General features: G+C 39.2%; 1 protein-coding gene across 3 annotated transcripts in view; it reads left to right on the top strand.

Moving 5' to 3' along the window:
- The window catches only part of SLC4A4 (solute carrier family 4 member 4), a 410477-nt gene that overhangs the window by 243382 nt on the left and 159584 nt on the right, over nt 1–7511 (top strand). The gene's annotated exons all lie outside the window — the stretch shown is intronic.

Raw genomic sequence — 7511 nt, 5'->3', positions numbered from 1 at the left:
CCTACCCTGGGTTCCTGGCTTTGGGGAGCCAGCAGTTTATTTTTTCCCCTGTTTGTTAATTTGTTCACTCTCCAAGGCAGGGAGAATGGCTTTGGGTGTGTGAGGGATCCTACTTCCAGCCCAGGAGACTTGGCAGTTGCTGAAGCCAGTCCGGGACCCAGTGCAGGGCAGGGAGCAGGGAGGTAAATGGGAGAGAGGTTTTTCCCTAAGGGGAGTGTTTTTGATCTGCGCGGTAAGCTGTACGCAAGTACTTATCTTTCGTCTTCTCACTGGTTCTGAGTGGCCAAGTAGACTCTCAGTGGCTGGGTCTCCCCTGGTGCGGAATACGCCTCCTGAGCACCGATGCTTGCGTGCCTCACTGCTTACCCCCAAGTTGATCAGGCCTAAAGGTCTCAGGCTCTCGCTGGATCAGTTCTGGCAAACCCTCACTGCTTCAGAACCGTCTCTCCCTTCCCCTTCCGTTCAGTCCGGTTCCTCAACTCTGCCTTTGATGTTCAGGGCTCCCAGATTGCTGTATATAATTGAATCACTTGTTTTTTGGGTCTTAGTTGTAAGAGGGTCCACGGGAAGTGTCTGACTGCTCCACCATCTTGTTCTTTCCCTCTAAGCTTTAGTTTTTTTCTGATTCAAAATTATGCACAATTGTTATGAAAAGTCAAAGACAGCCAAAATGAGAATAAAATAGGAAAGGAAAGTTCTTGAAATCTCACAATGTTAGCAGTTTGGTGTAACATCTTCTAGACTGTTTTATGCATAAATGTTTATATGTATATGTTTATACATGTATATACATACATACATATGTGTATGTATGTGTATAGATGAATTATATATACAGGAAGGAGCCCTGGTTGCATGGTGGTTAAGCTCTTGGCTGCTAACCATATGGTTGGTGGTTCAAAACCACCAGTCGCTCCACAGTAGAAAGTTGTGGTAGTCTGCTTCTGTAAAGATTACAGCTTTGGAAACCCTATGGGGTAGTTCTACTCTGTCCTATAGGGTTGCTATGCGTTGGAATCAACTGGAAGGCAATGAGGGGTGTGGTGATATTTACAAGAGCCCTGGTGGTGCAATGGTTAAAGAGCTTGGCAGCTAACCAAAAGGTCAGCGGTTCCAACCCCTGAGCCACTGCTCCACGGGGTAAAGATGTGGCAGTCTGTTTCCATAAAGATTACAGCCTTGGAAACCTTACGGGGCAGTTCCCCTCTGCTTTACAGGGTTGCTATGAGTCGGAACCGACTCAGAGGCAGTGGGTTTTATGGTGGCTCAACGGTTACTTGCTCCACTGCTAACCAGAAGGTTGGCGGTTTGAACCCACCCTGCAGCTTCTCCAGAGAAAAATCTGGTAATTTGCTTCCAGAAAGATTAAAGCCAAGAAAACCCTATTGGGCAATTTTACTGTGTCACATAGGGTCACTATGAGTAGGAATCAACTCCATGACACCCAGCAACAGACTATGAATGTTTGTATATAGTGCACATGAGCATTCTTTCCTGAGTATTTCTAGAGGAGAAATTTTTATTCAGTGTAAATTGCTGGGTCACAGTGTATTGCCAATTACCTTCCAAAGAGACTACACCAATTTGTGTCCTAGATCTTTTAAACACTTTAATAAACCTTTCTGCACTGCTAGGAGACTGTTTGCCTGTCAGATTTGAGTTTCTCCTTTATGATTCACTCCACTAAAAGCTTATGACTCAATTAAAGTGAAAAGTATCTTGGTAACTAGTATCTGTCACCCACTTCACTTTGAGGACTTTCTTCAGAAGCTTAACATATCTATGCTAAAACTGGGTTTATTCTCCTGGTCTGATTGGATCTCCTGGCTAGCTAAACCCACCCACTGCCATCGAGTCAATTGTAACTCATAGTGACCCTGTAGGACAGAGTAGAACTGCCCCATAGAGTTTCAAAGGCTGTAAATCTTTATAGAAGCAGACTGCTACATCTTTCTTCCACAGAGTGGCTGATGAGTTTGAACCGCCGACCTTTCTGTTAGCGCTCAAGGGCTTAACCACTGCACCACCAGGGTTCCTCCTAGCTGGCTAATCCGTCCTTATTCTGAGGTCAGGAAGTGAAGACTGCAGTGACAGACTTGGCACCTGTATGTTTCTTACTGCTTCTGCTGAAGGTGTTTGCTGTTCCCAGCTCTAAGAGAAATCCTTCTAGCTTTGTTAGAATTTCCTTGACAACTAAAAATGGCTTCATCTCAAGAACACTTCTTGGTGGTCAGCATTTGGAATAAAAAGGAAAATTGCGAGAAGAGTTGGACAAGTATTCTCTCTAAAGCAGTATTCAACATATTTGCAGCTTGGCCCTGTATCACCCTCCTCCTCCCTCCCTGTGCCTCTCAAGAGAATTTTAAGTGAACTGTTAAGGTAGTTAAATAAAAAAAAATTTTTTTTTTTCTAACCTGATCTGGAAATGCTTTATTAGGAGCTTTGAAGGAGTGTTGTCATCTTGTCATCTGGGACAGCTAATAAAAAGGCAAGCCATTCTTTACATGCTGGGGAGTATTTGCAGATTCTGTTGCTCCCCTGTTTCCCTCTCAACAGGGAATCTCTGCAGAGTAGATTTATGAAGAGGCCTTGTCATGAAAGGAAGCTTTTCTTGCTCTTCTTCAGAAAGAAAAGGGCTTCCCAGCTTGCCACTGTTTCCAGCTCACTTACCTGATGGATCCCAGTGGCTGGTTGATTTATTTGCCTCAGCAGAATCTCATGACCTTATCAATCACCAGCAGAGCTTCCTGATTTCTCCATATGGTACCACCAGTGATCTGGTTTCACTCCTTAGAACTGAACTGAAATGAAAACAACCATGCTTCCTGTTCCTCTGCTGCCATGTTAAAAGGGCAGCGGTAATTTTTTTCTTCAGTCTGGGAGCCAGTAGTTAATAATACCAAGGTGACACTCTTGCCTATCGGTGTTCTATGGATATACATACTGGAGGCTAAAAAGTCATTGAGTCATTGCATAAGGGGCCGTTGTAATAGCTTTGAACTTCAAAATTAGTTGCCCTGCTAAACATTCCATGGTTGTACCTGATAGTGTTGAATCCTGCATGTATTTTTTTCTATATAAAGAACAATTAATAATAGTGAACAATAAGTAACATAGATTGGACACTTACACTAATGCTTTGGGGTTGGTACTATCAACACTATTTTACGTATCAGCAAATTTGAAGCACAGAGAGATTAAGTAACTTTCGTAAAGTTAGACAACATCTAGTTGGTAGAGCTGTATTCTGGCCCTACCACCTGGCCTCTTAATGAAGATTAAGAATTGTGCCTATATGGATTTGGGTCTATGTTAAGTCCTAAGCCACAGTGAACTATAAATTTTCTGGTCTTCTGTTTGTTTTTGAGACACACATCAATAGGCTAATCACCAGCATTACTATTAAAATTTTTTTTTTTTTAAATTTTTAAGGTTAAAATTGCCACAATGGTTAAAAGACTCAGTGAACCAACTGTTTGTTGTGTGCCTTTTAGGGTACATACTCTGAGTGGGACTGATGGAAGTCAGTGAGAGGAAAGAATGAGGCCGGCAATAAAAAAAATACATTTATATATGATTATGTATGATATGTACAAATATATGTATGATCTCAGATTATGAGTGTATATCGAGCTGGGGTGACCAAGTACACTTTGTAGTGCTGACAGTGAAGTGCAGCAGGAGCTCAGCAAAAGGCAAGATAACTCTGTGGACTGGAGCAGTCAATCGAAAAGAAATGAGGGACTTTAGAAACATCTTTCTGTTTTAGAGAAAATAAATAACAGAAGATAAGAGTTTAGCTATAGTAAAACATTCTTCCTTGGGGAAAGAGGCAAGAAATAGGAGAAATAAAGTGGAAGGTAACTTTCTACAGTTTAACAATACAAATGAATGTCTTGGTTCATCCAATAAAAGGAAAATAAAGTGACTTTTAAAATTCTTTGAAATAACAGCCAAAAAATCCCCAAATTTGATGAAGTATGACAAGATTTCCATGTTAATTTTTTTTTGTTGTTAGTTAGAGTCACTTGTATTAGCCAATTTAGATTAGTTGACTTGTCTACAGACCATGGAAGATACTATCTGTGCTTTCCTGAAACACCTTCTTGTTCCTTGACTTTCAGGCTGTTTAGTATTCACTCTCACTATAGATATAGATGGTGCAGTGGTTAAGAGCTTGACTGCTAACGAAAAGGTTGGCAGTTCAAATCCACCAGCTGCTCCTTGGAAATCCCGTGGGGCAGTTCTGCTCTGCTCTGTCCTTTAGGGTCACTATGAGTCAGAATTGACTCAATAGCAAGTGGTTATAGATATAGACAGCTGTAGTCACTAAGTCTGAATCATAAACATCATCAGAACCTTAATTTTTTTTCTGATAAAAGGGGAAAGCAATTATTATAATTAATAATTACTTTTTTCATTAAGCTAATTACAGGAATAATTTTGAAGATTTAAAAAAACATACTAAATCTTAACTTTTCTGAATCCCATTTTTCTGATTCATAAAACACATATTATAAGTCCATCTGAACTGCCTTCTCCATAGGGTTATGTGTGAAAAGGAAAATATTTAATACATTTCAAAATATTATGCAAATCTTAATTATTTTTATTTTCATTATTTAAATGTTTTAATGCTTTTATAAAAATAATTTTGTTTTACAGTAAGATTGGATTAGATGTAATCAATTATTGTAGATTTTATTACATTGCTAATTTATCTAATTGGGGTTTCATATTCTTTAACTTCTGCACTATACTGTTCTGCCAGCACTACAGTGAAATGTGTCTGATTGTCCTTCCATGAGTATTGTTATTCCATGCACATTTCCATCTGACCCAAACACCTGTTTTCCTCTCTACTTTCAAAGTCCACCTTTTCTTCAAGACCTAAGTCAAGTGCTCTTTTTTCCTTGCATCCGTCCTTGAGCATTCCCATTCAAGCTCATTACTTCTGTATCTGAATTTCTACACCACTTACTACTTACTATTTGCATCACTCATTTTTTACTTAACATAACCTCACTTGTTTGCTATTGTTTTTTTATGTACATACCTCATCTTCTCTACTTGGGGGCAGAAGGTCCGGAGAGGAGAAGCAGGAGTCTCTTGAGTTGGTTGTTGGTGATAATGAAGATGATGACTAATCGGAGAGAATCAGCTTCTACTTATCCTTTCTCTCAGGACCTTTTTTTTTTTTTTTTTTTTTAAGGCTGTTAAAATTACCTTTGTCAGAGAAAGGTAATTTCTCAGAATATTGTTATTGTCTCATCTTTTCATTCTGGCAACTCTTTTTTAAAAATTAGTATTTCTTACCATGATCACTGACAGAGTGTTAACCAGTTGCTTGAAATGCACATTGTTGCCCATTTCATACATTTAAACTTTTTTTCCCCCCAATTAGGACAATCATATAAATGTTAACATTTCAAATTTATTTGCTCTTTCTCTTGTTAAAACCCCATTTATACATTTTTCTCTTAATGACAGCTCAATGAACACAGTTAACTGATTGACATAGTTTAAACAAAGCATGCAAACTTTCGTTTGCTTTAAATAAAACAAAGTGTAGTGTGTTACAAAGACATTGGAAAAACCAGCTGTCAGCAGAGAAAGATGTTCTATTGCAGGACATGGTGTTACTAAGTTTTCCCAGCTATTAAAAAAAAAAAAAAGCTAAACCCATTGCCTTCAAGTTTATTCCAATTCATAGAGACTGTATAGGACAGAGTAGAACTTCCCCATAGGGTTTCCAAGGAGCTGTTGGTGGCTTTAAACTGCCAACCTTTTGGTTAGCAGCAGAAGTCTTAACCACTGCACCACCAGGGCTCCGTAGCACATTTCAAATTATAGACTGTCCAGTGTTCTGCTTTTGGACATGAGCTACTTCATTTTGTATGACATGATATAGTTTGAAATTAGGGGTAAAACTGACCAAACATGCAACGAATTTATCACTGAATGAGATTTATCATTGAACCAACTCAACGGCAATGGGTATACATGTTATGGAGCCCTGGTGGTTAGAATCCGCCAGCTGCTGCATGGCAGAAACAGCCTTGGAAACACTAGGGGCAGTTCTACTCTGTTCTGTAGGATCACTATGAGTCAAAATTGACTTGACAGCAGAGGGTTATACATCTTATAGAAGTCCCTGGGTGGTGCAAATGATTAGGTGCTGGGCTACTAACTGAAAGGTTGGTGGTTTAAACCCACCCAGAGCTGTCTCAGAAGTAAGGCCTGGTGATTTGCTTTCCAAAAGGTCACAACCTTGAAAACTCTTTAGAGTGCAGTTGTATACTGCACACATGGGGTTGCCATGAGTTGGAATTGAATATTCTTGGATCTTTACCATAATGCTGTCCTTAGAATCCAAACTATGAAAAATGTATAAATGAAACAGGATTATAATAATATATGTTCGCTCTGACTCATGGTGACCTTTTGTATAACAGAATGAAACATTGCCTGATCTTGCTATGTCTCCATGATCTTTGATATCTTTGAGCCTATTTTTGTGGCTGTTATGCAAGTTGTATTGAAATAATAAAAAATGAAAATAAAAGGCTTATTAGAAGGTCCTCTCCTTTCTAATGTTGTACTTGGGATTATATATCCCTTTGCATGTATATTTTTAATCTGTGCCTTCTTGGTCTAAACCATGCTGTGGTCTGTACTGTCTTCATTTTAGCTGTGCCTTCTTGGTCTAAACTCCCATATTGTAAAACTTCAGTATAGAAATAATGAGAAAAGAATTTAAATCTAAGGAATAGAAGACTTAGAGCCATTTCAGAGTTTTCTGGATAGTAGGGAAATGTGTTTTTGCTTGATGCAGTAGAAATGCTTGGGTGTTATAATCCTAGAGACGCTGGTTCAAGTCTTGGCCTCCTTCCTTACTGAGTGATCTTGGGCAAGTGCTTAATGTCTCTGAGACTTAAATTTCTCATTGGAATAATGCAGGTAAAAATCCTGTCTCCTCATGTTCTTAGGAGAATGAAATGAAATCATATCTGAAATACACCAGGTATGGAACAGGTGCTTAATAAATACTATTCCCTTTCCACACCCTCTTCTGCTCCCTCTGTGTGAATAGGGGAATAGGAGAAAATGTGAAACAAAAAGTAGTCTGGGGAAAATGGGCAAGTAAAACAAGTGAGCTAACATATTTTTAACTGCTGGAGAGGTTCAAGGGGAAATAGCAAAATAGAACACTGGGGGTATTTTTGTTTTTATTAGAGTAGATCTTAATTTAGAATGATTCTACTTTAAATGGCTTCCATAGGAGTATACAGGTAAAATTTCATGGTGATGGTGTTTTACCTTTCCCCTCTTCTTTACTGAGAATAACAAACCTTTACCAGTCTGTGGCCCCCATGCATCTATCGGTTTGTCGCACTGTGGGGTCTTGCATGTTGCTGTGATGCTGGAAGCTTTGCCACTGGTATTTCAAATACCAGCAGGGTCACCCGTGGCAGACAGGTTTCAGCTGAGCTTCCAGACTAAGACAGACT

The sequence above is a fragment of the Trichechus manatus genome, unplaced genomic scaffold (genome assembly GCF_000243295.1).
Source record: "Trichechus manatus latirostris isolate Lorelei unplaced genomic scaffold, TriManLat1.0 scaffold00108, whole genome shotgun sequence".
NCBI lineage: Eukaryota > Metazoa > Chordata > Mammalia > Sirenia > Trichechidae > Trichechus > Trichechus manatus.
This window is presented reverse-complemented; position numbering and strand designations above follow the sequence as displayed.